The sequence below is a fragment of the Aegilops tauschii genome, chromosome 6 (genome assembly GCF_002575655.3).
Source record: "Aegilops tauschii subsp. strangulata cultivar AL8/78 chromosome 6, Aet v6.0, whole genome shotgun sequence".
Lineage (NCBI taxonomy): Eukaryota > Viridiplantae > Streptophyta > Magnoliopsida > Poales > Poaceae > Aegilops > Aegilops tauschii.
In genome coordinates, this window is record NC_053040.3 from 474,368,859 (window position 1) to 474,389,284 (window position 20,426).

Here is a 20,426-nt window from a genome sequence, read left to right on the forward strand (position 1 = left end):
CCACTACCAGATTTAATCCTTACAAGTAACGAGTTCAGGGAGTTGATGACTCTCTTTCCCGTGTTGAGTGCAAGTATTTGATCGTGTGTGTGCATGTGTTGTTCACTAGGATTTGCGTGATTCCCTTATTGATTCGATAACCCTGGTTCTCACTGAGAAGAATACTTATCAGCTACTATATTGCTTCACCCCTTCCTCTTCGGGGAAAATTCTAACGCAACTCACAAGTAGCAGCTCCCACGAACAGCGGGGAGAGGCATTGGCAGCGAGAGCTTGATGGTAAGGTCGGGTGCGAGGATGCCATGATGCTACATAGCCCATCCCAATAAATCCACGCATGTGACATTGGCTCCCATAACCTACCAGGATAGGCACGATGGAGTGGGCGAGGTCAGGGGCATGTGGTGCCCTGCTGCCATAGGGAGAGGCGGTGCGTCGTTTGACGGCCATGGGATAGTCGACACTTCTGATGCATAGGAAGGGGTGGTTCTGGACTGGGAGGAGGAAGAATAGAAGAAGACACAGTTGTGCCAGACCCATGTGAGAGAATAAAGCGATAGGGTGGGACCTGCGCAGCTTATGGAATTCATGATAAATATCTAATCTAGTCTAAACCAATGAAAAAAATAGTGCGCTATAGCAAAATAGCGCCACCTTTAAAATACACTAGCGAGACTTTAAACACTAATTTATTTGCATTGCTCAGAATGCTATGACATGCTATTTTTCCCGTGGTCTAAACACACTACAAAATCAGAAGTGAACTGTGTTCAAAAATCAACAGTGAACTAAAGAAAAAACTCGACACGCATGTCGCTCATATACACTGATTTATTTAGTGAGGCAAGTGGGGTATTGCACAAGACACTATAGCATACTATTTGTGGTGCTATAGTGTGTTATTTTTTCCAGTGGTCTATGCATAATAGTAATATAAAACAGGGAGTGAATTGTGTTAAAAGACCAAACTAAATGGGACACAGGTGTCATTCATAGAAGAGCTTATGGCTATAGCTCCAAACTCACCAAAGGCGCCGAAGCTTAACAGCTTTAATTCTCTTACTATCACAGTTAGTTTTTTAAAAAATTTGTTTGTATTTTAGTTTACAAAAATACATTTCATATGAAAATAATGTTAACAGGAAGCTTCTCGGATGTCATCTCAGCGTGAAAACTTACACAAACCTAGAAGGGTCTCTTGTCTTTGATGTATAAAAAGCTCAGTTTTTCTAAAAATTTGTTTATATTTTTTGTTTTCAAAATTACTTTTCATATGGAAATAATGTTAATGAAAATTACTATTCACCCATAATTACTATTTAACCACAAACCTTTACATGATTAATTAATTGACACAATTACTGTTCAGGGCACTGTTCATTGGCTGCCATATGTCAAATTGGTAGAGCCCTTGAAAAAAAATCAAAAAAAGAAAGGAGGTCCTAGTTTAGCCGGTTTAATATAGTAGTATATATGCAGTATTTTGGTAAAGCCCAAAAGATCAAAGCACGGAAGACAAACTCAAAGAAGAACCGCCGACGTCCGCCCGAGGGCCGCACATGCTAGGATAAAAAAATCATGACCTAAACTACTAGCAGGAGCGAAGACACCGGGATTATCCTCTCTGCCACCAGCCGCCGAAGCGGCAGCTAGAGGGAAGGCAAATTCACGGATTCACTAGTGAAGTATGAATGGAAAAGTTTGCCCTAGCCGCCTAAGATTAGGGGAGGAAACGAGAGTTAGTCCCAATCTGGGAGATTGCTCACGATTATGACTGATGCAAGTACTATGCAATGATCAAATACGAGCAAATAATATGTATTTTCCGTTTCAGTTTCTCCTCTAGTTTGTTAATGCAACGACCATTGGGGATTCCCCCTCCTCCTTCATTCTCAGGAAAATATTTATTACTGTAATTTTATAAATATGTAGAGAACATATACATGTGTATGAGGGATTATTATTTTCAGATTTCTCTATTCTGAATAATTCCGGTCTCCATGAATCCCGGGTGCCCACCATGAAAATTTTACTTGATCATCAAAAGGCCATAGAGCAACTCGCTAAACTGTCTCACTACGACGAAAATTTTACCCTTACGTAAGTCTCTTCTACCTTCCGTACTGCCTACATACATTAGCGCAGACTAGCTAGCTTTGCAAATCCTGAAACATTCCTGAAACAACAGTAGGCAGTTCACTGAAACATCTTAACAGAATACAGGCATTCAGAGGGCAAACAAGTTCTTCAGGCTGAACCCCGAGAGTTTAGGAAATGGGCATATGGCGACCCTTGTACATGTCCTGACTGAATCCAAGGCAACAACAACTACCAGTACATGAAAAGCAGCAACCACATGGACCATGGCCATAAAGACTGAACAACGTAGTACTGTACAACATAGACCAGCTGAACTGAACACCTCCAGCTCGAAAAGGAACCCTGCATAAACAGCAAAGGACACAATGAGCATAGGGAAACTGGAAGAAATGCAGGGAGTATTAAAATCCAGTTGGTTGGTCTATCTATCAGAGGATGTGCTGTAAACAAGCTGGAATGATCAGTTGGTTGATCTAGATATTTCATAGGCATCATCTTGGGTAGCACTTGCATGAAACAACTCGTCGTCACTGTCCCATTACAACGAAAAATAATGTACACTTGAGTTCTCTACCTTCAGAACTACCTACATTAGCACAGACTAGCTAGCGTTGCTAATAAGGTATACAGTCAAGGAACTTAAATACTTTCTGTTGCAGTGCTAACTCCTAAGCTTCCTGCCCTTGCTCGTTGCCGCCATAGGAATGCTGCTGCCTGTAGCTACAAAGCACTTGTTGCAGCTCTAGCTGTTTCCCAAGTGTTGCTGTTGGGTGTCATCTGCACCTATCGTGAATTCGTGATGATAAGCAGCATCAATGGCGTCATTTAAGGCAACGTTGTGGAGCCAGGTATTGGGAGGTGTTATGGTGAGCTAGAAGGATGTAAAAAGTTGTGCACAAGAATATACCATGCTATTCTGCTTGGGTCTAAGCTTAGGATTTTTATCCAAGCATGTTATGTATAGGTCGACTACTGAAAGATAATAATCATAAAGAATGAATGAATGATATAACAAATACTTACAGGCGAGCAGAAGATCTATTCTACCTCGATCCGCTCAGTGGGTACTCCATGGTTACATAGGATGTTTAAAATTCGGTGAACTACTTCCTATGCATATTTCAAACAATAAACATATATGAGGATTATTTCATATGTGAGCAAACTACCATCCTATGCATAGGATAAATATTCACATGTGTCACCATACTTCCTATGCTAAGTACAAATGAGCAAACTACTTCCTATGCATTACTTCATATGTGTTCATCTAAATAATCTTCGATAGGTACTAGAAAGCTTTATTAAAAAAATTGACATTGGTTTGACAAATATTTGCCATGTACTTGAATGAAAATCTACCATGTGAAAAGAAGGTGTTTTATCACCTTCATATACATGATTATTAATTCATCTGTACATACAAATTCCTATGTATGCGATTTACAATACAAATCAACAACAATAATGTTTCCCAATGTTTACAATTAATCTACATAGGCTAAATCAACACACATCCATTCTATTTTCCATAGAAATTTCAAATCAATCATAAGCTAGGGTTTCACCAAAAACATGAAGAATGGGGAAGGCTTTTCGGATAGAAAGAAGGGGGTCGGAGGAGATTACCTTCTAGGATGGATTGGGCAACAAATCCACAGACGAAATCTTCAAATCGGAAGGATTTGGGAGAGAGGATTGAGAGGGGGAGAGGAGAGAGCGGTCGCTGCTGCCGCTCTCTGTTTCATCCATTGGACGAATGGGTGGGTGGGATGGGGAAGGCCCGGCTCGCTGCAGTTACAAAGTCGAAGTGCAGCGCCTTAGCGCTAGGCGCTACACTTCATAGCATAGCGCATGTCGGCTAGGCGTTGCACCACCAGGTGCGGGGCCGGGCAAACTTCGTAATTCGATCAGGTGCAGTGCCTTAGCGCTAGGCGCTACACTTTGTAGCGTAGCGCCTGTCGGCTAGGCGCTACACGATTAGGTGCGGGGCTGGGCAAACTTCGTAGGTGCGAGCACGACCAGGTGCGAGGGCAACATACATATGGCCGGTGAGACTCAGGAGGGCTACAAACTTCAGACAGTTGTGGACATGGCACGCATGCAATTCGGCATCAGCCTCTCCTGATCAAACTTACATCAGGCTACGAACAACAGTAAAAACAATGAGGGGAAATCAGCTTTGTCCTTGATGGGCGAATGGATGCATTCTATCCACTGTCAGTTGGAGATTCTAGTAAAATGGAATCTACCGACTGGGAACATACAGCAGAAATAAACTGCATTTCCACAACATGAGAACAAGATCTTTCAAAATAAACAACATGAGAACAACTAGATCTGGCTGAACGATTTCTCCAATTATGAGTAAAATTTTCGATCTGATGTTTGTGTTCAATCGTGTCAAACATCAGCTGCCAGTACCGTAACAACCCCTGCCCTTATGTATCTGCAGATATCAAATTTGAGATGCAAATTTAGAAGCTGTATCTGCAGAGACCTCTATTTTTTAATACGTATCAGCAGACAGAGACTGACAAGGACCAGAACAAAGACACCAAGTTTCACACCAAAGAATCTGAGGTGAAATTCAGGCATACGCCGAACATTCAAGCAGCAACATGACTATTTCTTTGGACCGAAATGACCACAATCCTTACATGGTCAGAACACAGTCCAGAGCTAAATACAAGAGAGCACCATCATTATATCAAACAAGGCGGCCTAGTATGAGGTGAACTTAGTGACTGCCTTGATGCCGTCGGAGACGGCATGCTTGGCGAGCTCACCGGGGAGGACGAGGGAGACAGAGGTCTGAATCACGTGGGCTTCTTGTTGTTGCGTGGGAGCTTGACGGGCTCACCACCGAGTTCACAAGTTACAATGTCAAGCCATGCATGGCCAGATTGCAATTGTCCTACATAGGGAACTAGAAAAATATACAAGTCCCGTGTTATCCATGAATAACATCTATCTCGACTATTCCTCAAGAAAAAAACTATCTCAGCTAGAGTGTCTTGTGATGATAACCCACCGATGTCAATATATTTTTTCAAAAAAGGGTGGATTTTATTAGCTCAAAATGAAGCATCAAGAGAATACAAACACGATGAGCACACACCCGGCCTCTGCATAATTAGGATGCACACAGTCAACACCAACCCACACAAAAAACATGCGTGCAAACCGATGTCAGTATATACATACCAAGACTATTCTCTTATTAACAGCCAGGAAAGCAAGTGCATTAGCACACATGCATGGACACCCATGATTTCTGGGTGGTGAGATCTAACGGAAAACACATGCACAAAAACTAAAATTCTGCGAACCACACAATTCAGTTATATATGTATGCGGAGTTTGTCCTATGTATTGGTGTTTCTAACTCTTTGGTCCCAATGAGTTTGGGTACCATGTTGTTTGTATTGTTGTTCTAGGAACAATTGGAGATGCATTGGATACTCGACTCACTCACAAAGAAGGTGTTGTAACCATGTGCTTAATGAAGCCAAGCTAGGATGACCGATGAACTACTATCTACTACTACCTCCGTCTAGGTGAATAAGTCATTCACGTAGTTCTAGGTCGATGATTTAACTATCTAAATATGTATTATATGTGACAAAAAATATATATTTAGAAACTACATCCGTGTAGAAATCTAACGACATACTTTGCATGATGCTACCTCTTGAGCTTGCGTTGGTTTTTCCCTTAAAGAGGAAAGGGTGATGCAGCAAAGGAGAGTAAGTATTTCCCTCAGTTTTTGAGAACCAAGGTATCAATCCAGTAGGAGACAACGCGCAAGTCACCGAATACCTGCACAAACAAACACCAACTTGCACCCAACGCGATAAAGGGGTTGTCAATCCCTTCACGGTTATTTGCAAAGTGAGATCTGATAGAGATGGATAAACGGTAAAGTAATATTTTTGGTGTTTTTGATTTATGGAACGGAAAGTAAAGATTGCAATGGAAGTAAATAGGAAACACATCGACCGACTCCTGCCTGCATCTAGAGTATATTTGGATCTAAAGAATATAATATGAACACAATTTCAGTTACCAATATAATAACACAAACATGTCCAGTTCAACACCAGTTTGCTTAGCTGCATCAAACAAAACAAAGATAGATATCCAGCCAACTCTTTAGAGAAACTAAACTTCATGGTAACATGCAAACCGCCAACATCTCACCACTATTACAGATGGCTCTTTAGAGAAAGAGTAAGTCTTCAAACGAGCATCAGTACCGAGCACACATCTTGGTCGCTATCAGCGAATGGAAACTGCACAAGACAAGGCACAATAAGTTTGGTTCCAAATTGTCCTCAATTAGCATAGACAGAAATTTCAAATGCCCTAGACTGCAGTTTGATGTAGAGGGGCTATGCTGCAAGCTGACCAAATTTCTATAGTTGTTACAAGACAAGTATGACAATTCAGAGAGGCCTCGAGACTCAAAATTTCACGTTCGAATCCATGCAATTTGGCTATCGATCTCTGTTAATCAAACCAACAACAGGCTCGGACAACAGTAAATTGTACATTCTAACCACTGTTAATTCTGTACATTCTGTTTCTACACATTAATTATGTGTACCTATACTGGATGGATGCGGAGCACTTCGCACTACACCGTACATTCTACCCACTAACGAGGAGCTAAACTAGTAAGAGCTACTATGTTCATTAGTAACTAAATATAGTAGCAGGACAATTGTAAACTTTTGAATTGAAAATAGTAAAAAGGTAAGAGAATGAAAAAGACAACACTTTTGCATGGATGGTACAGATTTATGGGCACATCAGAAATATGTCTCTGCTAGTGCTACCTACTGTAGTGCCACCAACAATTACCAAATACTAAATTGTGTTGAAATTAAACAGAAAATATGGATGGATTCCGGTGTCATACATCCTAATTGATGTGTAGTTACAGTGGATATATTAGAACAAGTAGTAAGGGAGTCATACATTCTTACTGACAATTGATACCAAATATGGATGAAGGTAACTTACAATCTAAGTGTGATAGATGCTAATCTGCTTACGAAGTATGCCGCAAGCACGCAAGACCTTCAAAATTTTGTGAACACGCTTATCATCTTTTTTACATTCAATGGTAACAGCCAAATGGGGCGCACACTCCAATGATTGTTCGGATCCTGTTGCTCCTACAAATTTCTACAAGATACAAAACATTTATTAAGCTAAAAAACATACAAGATAATACCATTACTAATACACCAACATATTTTAGTTAAACACCTGACTGGATACTAGCTCAAGAGTGAGCTCCTCAAGAATTGGAGAGTGTTTGAGAAGGCAAACTAGGTCAGTAGCCTTAAACCAATCATTGACACTAGTAGAAAACAGGGCTTTGGTCACAGGGCAGTATTCATATTAGTCCCGGTTCAGTCACGAACCGGGACTAATGTGAGCATTCGTCCCGGTTCGTGCGGCTAAGGCATTAGTCCCGGTTCACCTGGGCCCTTTAGTCCCGGTTGGTGCCACGAACCGGGACTAAAGGGTGCGATGCCCATTAGTCCCGGTTGGTGCAGAGGCATTAGTACCGGTTCATGGCACGAACCGGTACTAAAGGTCCCATTTTCAAACTCTACCCCCCCCCCCCCCCCCCCGGTGGACTGCCTTTTCAGTTTTAGAAAAAACAAAAGAAAATGATGGAAATGTCAACAAAATAAAATAAAATAAGTTTCCCATGTGATATGTGGTCTAGTTGTTGGAAAAATTAACAAATATGAATTTCGACTTTATTTGCAAAATCTCTCTGGAATTTGTAAAATGGGCATAACTTTTGCATACGAACTCGGATGAAAAAGTTTTTTATATGAAAAATCATCTACTCGAAAAGTTACATCCGAATTTAACGTGGGGGGGGGGGGGGGGGGGGTACCCCGTTAAACATTTTAAAAATCCTCAAAAACCTAACAGAAAAAAAGTTACGGGGCTTTTAAGATCTAGAGTGGAAAAAATCGAAAGAAATTCAAACTGTGGTCAAACAATGGTCAAACTAATTATTCTAGAATATTAGTGTTACTAAATAATTATTTCAGCTATTTTGAATTTTGGTCAAATCTGGTCAAACTGTGGTCAAACAATGGTCAAACTAATTATTCAAGAAATATTAGTGTTACTAAATAATTATTGTTTTTCAAAACAATAGTTTCAAACTCAAACAGTGAAATGTGTCACTTCATGCTCAAGCAAAATTCCTGAGAGTTAACAGAATTGACATCTTAATATTGTCAGGAAAACAACAAGTGCAGACTTGGAAACGAGGGAGAATAGAACCCGGAAGTTAAGCGTGCTCAGGCTGGAGGAGTGGGAGGATGGGTGACCGTTCGGGAAGTTAGATGATTTGGAATGATGAGGGGTGATTAGAGATTAGAGGATAAATTGAGCAGTGATAAGGGGTGGTGATTAGAGATTAGAGGTTAAAATAATTCAGAAATTTAAAAATAAAAAAAATTCAAAAAAAAATCATAAAATTTCGTTTACACCAACCGGGACTAAAGGTGGAGCTCCACGTGGCCGCGGCCTTTAGTCCCGGTTCGTGTAAGAACCGGGACTAAAGGGTCGTTACTAATGCCTCTCCCCTTTAGTCCCAGTTCAAAAACAGGGACTAAAGGGCCTTACCAACCGGGAGAAAAGCCCTTTTTTCTACTAGTGTGAGTACCAGGGTCTTTAGTTTGTCAAATTTAGGGCACCATTTCAAATCCCATCTGTAGATAAGCTGGAGAAATTGCAAATGAACAAGAAACCATGAGATTCTAAGAGAAAATACAAGGACGACCTCAATTAACTATTTTAATTTCAAAACTAGGAAAAGGAAATAATTCACCATAGGCCCCTAGACTCACATTTTATCCAATGAAGCTACTATATGTGAAGATAAAGTTAGCAAACTGTGGTGATGAAAATAAGGTATGCAGATCTAACGATGTATCTAAATAATACTCAAATAACAGTAATTGTTAGAAAGATGGTGCAAAGCATACCACTTCGGGCATAGAACTCAGTTCCAAATCAACAGCATTGGACAATCCATCCAGAAGCAAGCACACATTATCCCGGTTTCTTTTACTGGAATCACGGCTTGAATAGCCAAGCCTAACATATGCTCTTTTCAGTAATGGCATCATTCCAAGCAAAGGCGTCAAGCCGCCATCAATGAGAACTCCATCACATAGCAGCGAGATAGAGATAAGACGCGGGGCATGAATATGAATGCGATCATCCTGAGAGAAGACACAATTCCCAGTAAAGCGCAGATACTCTAGTGATTTGGAATATATGCTTTTGTAAATGCAGCAATCTTCCATTGCTAGCTTCTCTAATGCTGGGCAGCCCGAGAAATCCAGTGAGGAATCCACCATCGTGACATAATAAAATTTGATGATCCTCATGTGCGGGGAGACGAGACGTTTGCTGAGCTGCAACGGTTCGTCCTCATAATCACCGGCCCAAACATAGAGCTTCTCAACCCCGCACTTGAGAACGTAGTGGATCAAGAGCTTGGTTTGTCTGAAATTGTGACCACCGTCCTCGTCAACGCAGGGATTGATCTCGCAGTCGGTCAGAGGTGAGTTCCCCCGGAGGTGGATTATGAGCTTCGCCAACTGTCAGAAACGCTCGGCATTGGAGATGGAACTGCCATCGTCGTTGCTTGACCAGTCCCCATAGACGAAGCGCAGGGTGGTTGTGCGCCTCCAGAGGTCGCGCCACTGGGTGTCGAGCACGCAGGTCTGCAGCGCATCATCCTCCGGCAGGAAGGACAGGATATGTTCGAGCACGTCGTCGGGGAGGACGCGGAAGGGATTGTCACCGGCGCCAGCAGACTTCTTGTCCATTGCGTCGAACTGGTGGAGGGTGCTGCGGGAGCGGGAATGAAAATCAGCAGAAACACGAGAAAAGAGAGAATGGCAGGGATGATCGGGGTGTAGAGAAAAAGAAAGAGATTGCAACTTCACCGGAGTACGACCCGTCGTCACGCCACGCGGAAGCTCTGGCCGCCGGCAGTAGCGGGGAAGAAGTGGGAGAGGAAGACGCCTCCTCCCATTCCATCCCATCCTACGGTATTTGAACCACGAGGGGAGAGCAGAGGGTTGGTCGCTGTCGCTCGATCTCAATTCCCGGCGCGCCATTATTGCCCCGTTCGTTCCCAAATCATACGGGAAGACCGCTGCCACGAATGCGATTCCTCTGCTGGGTGCTGGGATGGGTTGGGAACTTGGGATACAACCACGGCCCCAGTCACCCAAACCGATGACTTTTAAAAAATCTTGATCTTGATCTTGATTTTGATCTTTATCTTTACCTATTAATAATAGGGCTATCGCTTCTTTCTCCCTAATTTTGGTACGTTAATAGTTTCACCGATCGTTCCGTCCGTCCGTCGTTCGAGCCAGGCCAACCCAGCGCAAGTCGTTCGAGCCAGGCAAACGGAGCCCGCACGTGCGCTCTGGCCCAATAAATCCGGCCCACTTATTCCGTTTGAAGCAAAAAATATATGCTGGTGAGACTACGCACAGTGGGAGTAACATAGATAGTAACATCACATATATTTAGATAAAATAAATGATGTGGCAAGCAATAAATGAAGAAAAAAAGAAAAGTGGTAACATAACTAGTTACTAGTACTATGAGTAACATCACACATATCAAGGCAAGATGAGTCTATAGCCTAATAAATGAAGTGTTGCATGTTACCACACATATGTTACTCCCCACTATAGAGATAGTAACATAGATTTGTAACATATGCATATTACTAGTCTATGTTACTACCCATTGTAGCTAGTCTGAGAGGATTCGAACTCAAAACCTAGCATCCAATAGATAATGGTCCGACCAACCGAGCTAGCTGTGTTATTGTAGAGAAGAAAGGTTGATTTGTTTTCAAATAGTCCCACCTCGCTCCCTCAAATCAAATCAACCCAATTTATATACATCTTTCAATTCCTTGGGTATCATGAAGCCATCACAGGTATCAAGATAGAAAGATGAGGAAGAAAATCGAGGCTAATTAATCTTATATATACACTAGTAGTACGCCCGTGCGTTGCTACGGGCTATAATGCATAAAAATAAATCACACAAATGGTCATATCCAAGGTCAAATCTTATTCCTCATATATCCGAGCATGTTAGGACATTAAGCAAGCTCCACAAAATTTAACCGTTTGGATAGTCCGGACCCCCCCCCCCCCAAAATCCAACCCATATATTATCCCAACATGCGGTCCCAACAGGAAAACCCCACCCCACGACGCACACTTACCTTTCTTGTCGAACATTCCACTTACCGCTCGGTTTCCCGTCTTAGCAGGACATTTCTCGCTGGGGCCCTCGTTATTAACTCTTGAAGCAACCAACAACCCTTCTATCCTAACCAAAAAATTGTACGGCTTGATGAAAATAATATATGGACCGCTCGCTCATGCTGTTTGTTGCAAAGAATCTCACATGAAATGTTATACATATGTCACATTGGTTCACTATCCTATCTATAATGCCGTGACAGTAATTTAGAAACTCTCCTAGCACTCCAAATACCGGCAACAAAATCACCAAATATATAGCATCCGCAGCTACCATGAAATAGGATACTAAACAACATTTGCATCAAGCAATCAATTTATGCACCAAGCACACTGAGCAGAAGCAACAAGCTATCAGGATTTCTTCTACTCACAGAGCTGACAAATGTGACTAACTCTGTAAGAAGCTTTGCCTTCAGAACCTAAAAATGGTGTAGTCCCATCACTACTTCAGCCGCTCTCTGATCTCAATAGAAAAAATGGAGATCGCCTAAAAAACATAGTACACTTCGGCTGCACTTAAATAAGCTTGCTAAAAAGAAACTTCTCAAGTGAAGTAAGAAAAAATATAAGTAACTTCCACTTGACGGTCGCATCATTTGACTTATAGATTTTCAGTTAGCATGGCAACTGAAGTGAGTCTATTGATTAAATTACATAGTTCGTTGTTAAATGCTAAACACAGATTTAGAAGAGTTTCCAATGCTCATCTGTCAAATATGCTACTGTATACTTAGAGCATCTCCAGCTGCCCCCCCGAGTGCCCCCCAGGAGCCTTTTTTCTCTGCCGGCGATGCAAAAAGGGCAAAAATTGGCCCAGCCGTGCCCCCCAAGCCCCCCCCCCCCCCACGACCTCAAAATTCCGCCGGCGAACCCAGGCCAAACCCAGCGTGCTGGGGGGCTATTGGGAGCACCGGCGGAAGAAACGGCCAATCCTACTCCCCCACGCGTTTTTTTTCCTTGCCACCTAATCACTTTTTGCCCCGCAATTCCTCTGAGGACACCAACGGCTGGGGATACGGATTCTTGGGGGCGCCGGCGGAAGAGTTTTGCCCCCCAGGACGTGCCATTTTTGGTCCGGCGATTGTCCTGGGGGGCTCAAACGGCTGGAGATGCCCTTATGTGAGCTGCCAATGATCATCATCATCTGTCAAATATACTATCGTATACATATGTGAGCTGCCAATGCTCATCTCAAGAAAGGATTGTATACCCAAAAGACCAGACCTTATACGGGCCTTATTCTATGAAACAATTTCAAAAAGGCTCACCCTGTATCCACTGCTAGTAGTGTCTATAAAAGAGCTCTTTTTCCCTACATCCGCGAGTTAATACTTTGATCTCTACCAACTGGAAGCACAGATAACTATATTTAAAAACAGGAACATCTGCTATCTTCATGAGTAAATAAACAGTAAAAAAGTAGATGACCAAACCCAAATATTTTCATGAATGTTACAGGTCATTTTTGTTAATGTGTAAGTACATCAAACATGTTCTAACAAGCAGGAAAATTGTAGAAACATTCAAATGATGAGCAGTTCCTAATTCCTATCATGGAATCACTGCATGATGCATTGCACTGAGCACCTTCTGTGTGATATGGAGATGGGCAGAGGCAAAGATCAAGGAATTAAAATTCGAAAAGAATAAATAAGCTATCAGTAAGCCAATAGAAATCGACATAGAAAAAATAAATAAGTTTACTTCAGTAGCCGATAGGGATCGACGCATTTGGAGACATAACTACCACAACAAAGATTCCATCGTTGTAATAATAGCCTTAGTGCTGAATTATACTCCTTAAAATATGTCTCGGGCATTTTCTTCAAGTACCTTGTAGGCAACAAGAATGACAATGATTCTAGGGAATGAAATTCTCTCGCAAATAATCTGACTTGTATTGTAAATTCACCTAGCTGTATGAAAATCAAAACCAATCATTAAATAGGTTATCCAAAGAATTGATAAACAGACTTTAAGAGCGAAAGTGTTTTAACCTGAACTTCCAAGAAATCATCAAAGCAGAAGTGGCTTCCCTCCCATCAATAAACTTCCAGGTGAACAGGAGAAGCATGACCATGGAGAATCATAATGCATTGATGTATTGCAAGTTTCTTGAGACCAATATAATAGCTTTGAAGATTTCCTACACCAATCCCGGCCTCATGGCATTCCAGACAGCCTATGTAGATGAAGCAAGTGCAACCATATCTTGTAAAAGAAAGATATACCAGCTTCACAAAGGTACTCCTGAAAATATCTCAATTAAAAATACACATCTCTCTATGGTTCCACCTTCATCATAATGTTACCGTCATATGGAAGAAAGATATATATTACAAATATCATCCATATGTCAGTCAAAGGCTGAACAATTACTATTATGAAATACAAAAATATTAGACGTGATGGAAGATGGTTTCAAAAACACCAACGACACGCACTCGTATTTTAAAGTCTTCATACTATAGAGTTATCTCCCTGCAAGTTATGTGTGCTAAATAATCACAACACTTGGATAGCACCTACACATGGGATTATATATTCAATTCACATAATCAGTTCTTCTGCTTCTATAAATTAAGAATTGCATTAAAAAAGTACGTGTCTATCTAGTAGTACCCACTCCGTCCGAAAAAGCTTGTCGGACAAGCTTTTTCAGACAGAGGAAGTATAAGATAAGGATTTGAATTGTTGACGCAAGGCCGGTGGAGCCGTGCATGGTCCACTTGCAAAGTGCTTTCGAGCATGGACGTCGTGCACATAGTGCAAAGCTGGCTGAAGGAGTTAATAGATTGGATCCCGGCAAGACTGCACATACTTAACGTTGGCTGCCCCTACCTTGATTGATTCCCATGCTGGCAAGGTTGCACACATAGAGGAAGACTCGATGGATTTTTTTTACAATGTCATGAACCTGGTGCCAACGGCGTACTCGCAGCAGCCGATGAGCCTTTGGCCACTGCCTACACTGCGCTCGCGCACGCCGCTTCGCTGCTGCCGCAAGCACCGGCCACACTCCCCGCCGCAAGCAGCCGAAATGATGGAACTCCATGCCATCATAAGCCAATCCAGATGTTGAATTAAGGCTAGTACGACATCCCATATTTCAGGATTGCACCCGGAAGATTGCATTCAACACGCCAGTTGAAACCAAGATTAATAATATAGATACAAAGAAAACAAAGATAAGTAGGAATAGGATGTTGATGGCCTGCTCATCTTGGTCCCTCTAGACCAAAAAAGTTCGTTACCTTTGTAGAAAAAAGATTTTTTGGTTCCCCTGGTATCTAGCACCAGCGACAATTTCCTTTGTGGTGACACCCCGACATGGCCCTACTTAAGCTCCTTCTCGTTCTTGCTTTGGTTCCGGTCCGGCAAACTATACCATCTTCCAAATATTTTTACACTGTAGCATCCTAAAAGTTCTCATGTCTTCCAGTACATTATCTTTTGTAGAATCATCATATATAGCTCTTAGTCTACGTCCTCCCAACCTAATGCAAAATGAACAAAATCTGATATCTATACATCAGTACACAACTTAGCATATACTCCCGCCGTCCCATAATATAAGAACATTTTTAAGCTATATCATGGGAGGGAGTAGTAGACAGAGTACTGTTTCAAATAATGGTCCCTAAGAGAAAGGTTAACGTTCCCAACCAGACTTGTGAGCATCTTCGAGCAACATACAAGCCATAGGAGTGTAATTGGATATCACAAGTGTCAAATCAATAGCTGAGCATAGCAGCTCTACATGGACTAATAAAACCAAAATAAATTTGAACATACCGTCGGTCCTACAACAGTGGTTGATAGTGAATTTGGTAGACACCCATAAATGACAGTTTAGCAGTGTCTCCGACTCTCTATACATTTTGAGTCCCATGTTTTCAGCATTAGATATCTCCTTGGATACAATGAAATTTATGCTTCACAGGAGGATCTGCACAAAATAAATGAAAAACACTTAAGTTTCTCATCCTTGTAAGAAGAGGTAATTCTATCCAGAACTTACTAAGGGCATTCAATCAATTCAATTCATGAAAAGTTGTGTCCGTTGGAGCTTGTTATGCCAACTGAACCATGTTGACCGACCCCAATAAGCATATGCACTCACGTTCTCTACTCACATAACAGAGTTATGTCTGATTCTCCCGTTTGTTGTACTCCCTCCGTTTCTAAATATAAGCTATTTTAGATAATTCAATGGGGACTACATATGGATGTATATAGACATTTTTATTGTGTAGATTCACTCATTTTGCTTCGTATGTAGTCCATATTAAAATATTTAAAAGGTCTTATATTTAGGAACGGAGGGAGTAATTCTTTATCCCCGTTAGAAATTGATGGCCAGGGATCAAATGAGAAATGAATAGAACCTTGAAGAACAACATCAAATAGACCTTCCTCATTCTCAGGTAATTAAAACCAAGGGAGGGTTCCTGTAGGATAACTATATTCACCTTCCAGTCTTTGCATCCATCACAGCCCCAAAATTGATTGACATAACCAGCCAGAGAACGCACCTGCCCTGCTGCCCAAAAAGGAGGAATGCCAGACAGCAGAATGTAGAGTATAACTCCAGCACTCCATATGCAATTATCGGCTCCATATCTCCGCTTCAGCACCTCCGGAGCCACATAATAGGCACTCCCAGGAATATCCCTGAACTTCTCATCTGCATTTCCATTATATCCCATTTAATCTTAAGCACTGCATGAGCTTAGTTGCCAGAATTTAATTCAGGTAGCACTACATATACAATTGTAAATTGTAGAGACAACATGAACTAAGGGGAATAGTTGAGGTTTCTTCCCTTGTCCCTTCTCAAATAGTATGTTCAGTTAACCAATTAATTACTCACCGGCTTGAAGGAGACGGAGAGGCTGAAATCAGTGGGCTTGAAAAAACACATACGTGTACAACTGTCCAACAAGTTGAATGAAACTTGCATCACAATACATCGTCAATGGTTTTCTCCTTGCTTCATCTTAACCAACACGCAGCGCAATACATCGTCAATGAAATGAGATTTCAACAAAGGAAGAACGCTACTTAATGAGTTTAAGAGGTTTCGGCCCAGCATTGACTGAAACTGTTTCCGAGAAATTAGACCTACACCGAGATTGAACAATATAAAGAGTATTCCCTGGAGTAAATACTAAAAATTGTCTAAACAAAATCGGCGCGTCAGAGCCCTGAGATAAACAGACCCAATAAAAAACTCCATACATTAACAACTGTATGATCTAGCTGGGTGCACAAATAGGTTTTAAAGAAACTCACAGGAACAATATTGGAGAGCGTAAGTAGATATTCAGTCAAATTAAAAGGCGAAGTCGGAGCAGGGAACAGTTGATCCGAAAGACATGCCGTTCCAATGCACAAACATCCATATGCGTGTTCAGGAAGAAGAAAAGCACAAAGATGTCATCTCCTATAGCTAGCTAATGTACTATGGTAAAGATCATACATACTTTGGGCGAGCGTGCATTGCATAAAAGAACAAACACCTTAAACTACAGAGGGCATAGACAACAAAGAACACCTAGTCACAGAGGCGACACTCACCAGCAAGCAAGCAGCGCACGCACAACGCAACCGTCTTAACCCCTTCACTCACTTCATTGTGTAGTTGAACTGCTTACACCCCAGGCACTGCACCTCGTCGTCCCTAAGGTGCTCAACGGTCAGCTAGACGAAGGTATTCTTTGAGGTCGCACCGGATGCAGTAGAACACTGGTATACTAAGCATCGGCTAGCTCGGAGGTGGGCCCTGCATGCACCACCCAATCATGAGGTTACCAGGGTGTCAGATCACAAACTATTAGTTAGTTTTGCAATGCACTGGAAAAGACCATATATTACAAAATAAGCTCATCTCACTGCGGCAATAAAGCTAACAATTCAGAAATATTACAAAATAACACAATAGCACACGCAGTAGCAGTAGCGAGCAACATTCCCTGCACTCTTCCATCTAGTGACCATCCTCTCCCTGCTACCTCCACCACCACCACCACCCCCACACCAAAAGCTCATCTGTACACTGGATCCATGTGATCTCTCAGTTCTCTCTGCTCTCTCACGCAGAAAACACAACAACAAGCAAGCCTCTCTAGCCTCCCCCAATCCAACTAAATCAGAGGGGAAATCTCTATTACCTGGTGGCTAGTGGCTTGTACCTGATGGATCCATAACTGGGTGGATGGATCTCCGGCTCGCGGTAGTATGTGTGTTCTCAAACTCGCGTGAAGAAGAAACGTGTACCTGTACGAGAGGTCGAGAGCTTTACAGCAGGAACACGCCATGGAGCCTGTCTCCTTTGCATCCTTCATTCATCTCGTTCTTTGAAGAAGAGAGGCATCCCTCGCACATGTCGGCGGCGGCGGCAACGAAGAGGCGGTGATGGTGGAGGCAGTGGCCCATCCCGGAGATCTCGCCCGCCGCCTGATGGACGTCCTCCGCGCCGAAGTGCCGGTCGATGCGGGAGCAGTGGAGGCATGGCGGCATGAGGCCGAAGTAGGCCGTGAAGCGGGCGACGGCGTGGGAGAAGAGATTGTTGAGCGCGAGGGAGACGGCGAGCTCGCCCCCGCCCTCCTCCGCCAGAGAGAGCTCGCCGGTGGCAGGGCTCCGCCGCTGCTGCTATGCTCGGCTGTGGGAGCGGGAGCGGCGCCCCGGCGTGCACATCGTGGGGAGCCTGGCCAGCGCCGGCGGCGGCTCCACTTGGTCCTCGGCGGCGGCGGATCGACTCGTATCTCGGCGGTGGCTCGTCTTGGATCTCGGCGGCGGCTCGTATTGGGGGCTGGGGCGTCTTTGAGAGATTGTAGGATAGAATACATAGATCGAGGGGAGCCTCGCTGGCTATTTTTTTGCTACGTGCGGGGAAGGGACGAGAAAACCGATGAAAAAAACCAGTAAAAAAAACCGGACGAAAATGGTGGGACGAAAATAAACCCGAAACGGAGACTACCAACTGAGACATTAGGAGTAGAGATTTGGTGGCCTGCTCAACAAACATGAGGTGACAAGAGAAGAAATATGGAAGGAGAACGAGCTAAAGCCGGAGCTAGCAAAATTACAGCCTATTGATTCGTCGAATAGCGGAGAGTATAGCTTCTGGATTCAATCCAGCGAGAGCCTCCAATAATGGAGAAAACATCCGATAGAAGTACGTCGCCGCCAAAGTCGTTGGAGAAAACATCCGATAGGAGTACGTCGCCGCCAAAGTCGGCGCCCGGAAGGTTGGGGAACACCTTTACGGCCACCAGAACACTGGATCCATGCAGGTACTACGTCTGTAGCCGAACCTCAGGCCACCAGAAAACTCCAGCAACAGCACTCCATCACGCAGGTGAGCATGCATGTTTGTATGACTTGGGCTAATTGCGTACTCTGGAGGACACCACTAGATTCGAAGAGATGGAGTACGAGTTTACAATGGTTTCCATCGGGAGCAAAGTAAATCACCAGCAGCAAATTTAGGTTCCTGGATGAAAAAAGAAGTTGCATACTTGCATGTCCTTTAGTCTGAAAATCATGTTGATCCATGAAGCATGATGGGGACAAATCACAAGGATCTTTTGGATGGCATTGTTGTCCAGTACACAGTATTTATCAGTGAGTAATTTGTCCCTTTCGCTCTATGATTCTGGTGCATAGGGAAAGCATCATATAATCATTGGTTTTGATGATAGATTAAACCCCAAACAGGTAGAATGTTTGAGATATAATGTTTTCTATCTAAATGTTCTTCCATACAATTAATCATTGGTTTAATTTCAGAGATTACCCAAATTAGTTTATGTGCTGAACTAGAAGTAACACAACTACATATTGATTTGCTGCTTAAATTTCACAATAGATATTTTGCCTGATGACCCACTGTATGCGGACGCCACATCCTTTCTTCCACAACCAGCACATGGCATTCCGGTAAGCCTCATACTGTGGAGATGTTTTATGACATGTACATCAATAGTTTCAGTAAGTTTATGTGCTCGATTTGAGTGTGATAGGTACGTCGCTAAGTGCTTCTCAGTACAGGGTGTGAGGTACCACACGGGGTGATGACTTGGGAGGCTTGGATTGCTGGCATGGCCAAACAGCCGGTTCACTGCAATCAGGTTGCTAGAGGCTCTTGGGGTCGCAGCTCGCATGCCTGCTGGAGGAAGTTTTATAGCCTCTTTCTGTCAGTAGACGCTCTTGGAGTAGAGAACCCATTCAGATTGTATCTTTAGTGAAACTTGCAGGTATGCAGCTTAGCCCTACTATTCATGTACTATCTCATATTCTCATGTGCGCTCTCTCCTTTTTCTATCTAAAAAATCTATTATGTTGTCCTTGTGGGCATATCACTGGAAAAATCTATGAGATGTCACAACAAAAGTTCCTTTGTATTTTTATCACAGGGAAAGGCATATTCGCTACTAACTAAAGTTGAAGAAATGTTTTCGCAAAGAAGATTCATTTTCACATTTCTTGGCATGCATCTAAGTCATGTTGTATATTAAGGCTGCTGAAAGTTGTACTTCTGTATGTGAATAGCTTCAATTCGAGTTCTTCCAGTATTTTTTGGTAATTCACCCCCATCAAATAGTTTGATATTTTTTTCATTATTTCACAAAATTGATAACTGAAAACAATCTGATCAAGTAGTTTGATATTTGTCGTCCTTATTCCAAAAAAATTGATACAATTGGGTGCTAATATAATCATGGCTTGTGATCATTAATGAGTAAAGACATGTATAGGGATAGGGGTGCTTTCTTCCTATGCATAACTCCGTAATAATGAATACTAGACCAACATATCTCCTTTACCCAACATTTTTTGTCCGAAACAAATCATGATACTTTTTTCTACGGGTACTATGTTGATTATTTAGAGGCCTCATCTCTATCAGACTAGCAAGGGATAGACATTCCGAAGAAGATATGAGGTGAGTTTCTGAAGTTCACCGTC

General features: G+C 42.5%; 3 long non-coding RNA genes across 6 annotated transcripts; all 3 read right to left on the reverse strand.

Annotated features, from left to right (window-relative positions):
* Positions 1-6,185: 6,185 nt before the first annotated feature.
* Positions 6,186-7,469, reverse strand: LOC109765616 (uncharacterized). Its single transcript, XR_002233453.3, has 3 exons — positions 7,378-7,469; positions 7,129-7,293; positions 6,186-6,395 (listed from the first exon to the last, which is right to left on the reverse strand). It is a non-coding gene; the product is annotated as an uncharacterized lncRNA (long non-coding RNA).
* A 1,330-nt stretch (positions 7,470-8,799) lies between these two features.
* LOC120967205 (uncharacterized) lies at positions 8,800-11,321 on the reverse strand. Its single transcript, XR_012186897.1, has 3 exons — positions 10,101-11,321; positions 9,129-10,002; positions 8,800-8,863 (listed from the first exon to the last, which is right to left on the reverse strand). It is a non-coding gene; the product is annotated as an uncharacterized lncRNA (long non-coding RNA).
* Positions 11,322-12,856: 1,535 nt separating this feature from the next.
* On the reverse strand, positions 12,857-18,309 carry LOC109765612 (uncharacterized). Of its 4 annotated transcripts, XR_012188214.1 has the most exons (7): positions 17,733-18,309; positions 17,034-17,238; positions 16,327-16,452; positions 15,926-16,140; positions 15,249-15,402; positions 13,451-13,703; positions 12,857-13,369 (listed from the first exon to the last, which is right to left on the reverse strand). It is a non-coding gene; the product is annotated as an uncharacterized lncRNA (long non-coding RNA). The 4 variants fall into 4 exon arrangements; XR_012188215.1 differs by lacking the exon at positions 16,327-16,452; XR_005760855.3 differs by lacking the exons at positions 16,327-16,452; positions 17,733-18,309 and having other exon boundaries at positions 15,989-16,140; positions 17,034-17,239.
* Between the last annotated feature and the right edge of the window lie 2,117 nt (positions 18,310-20,426).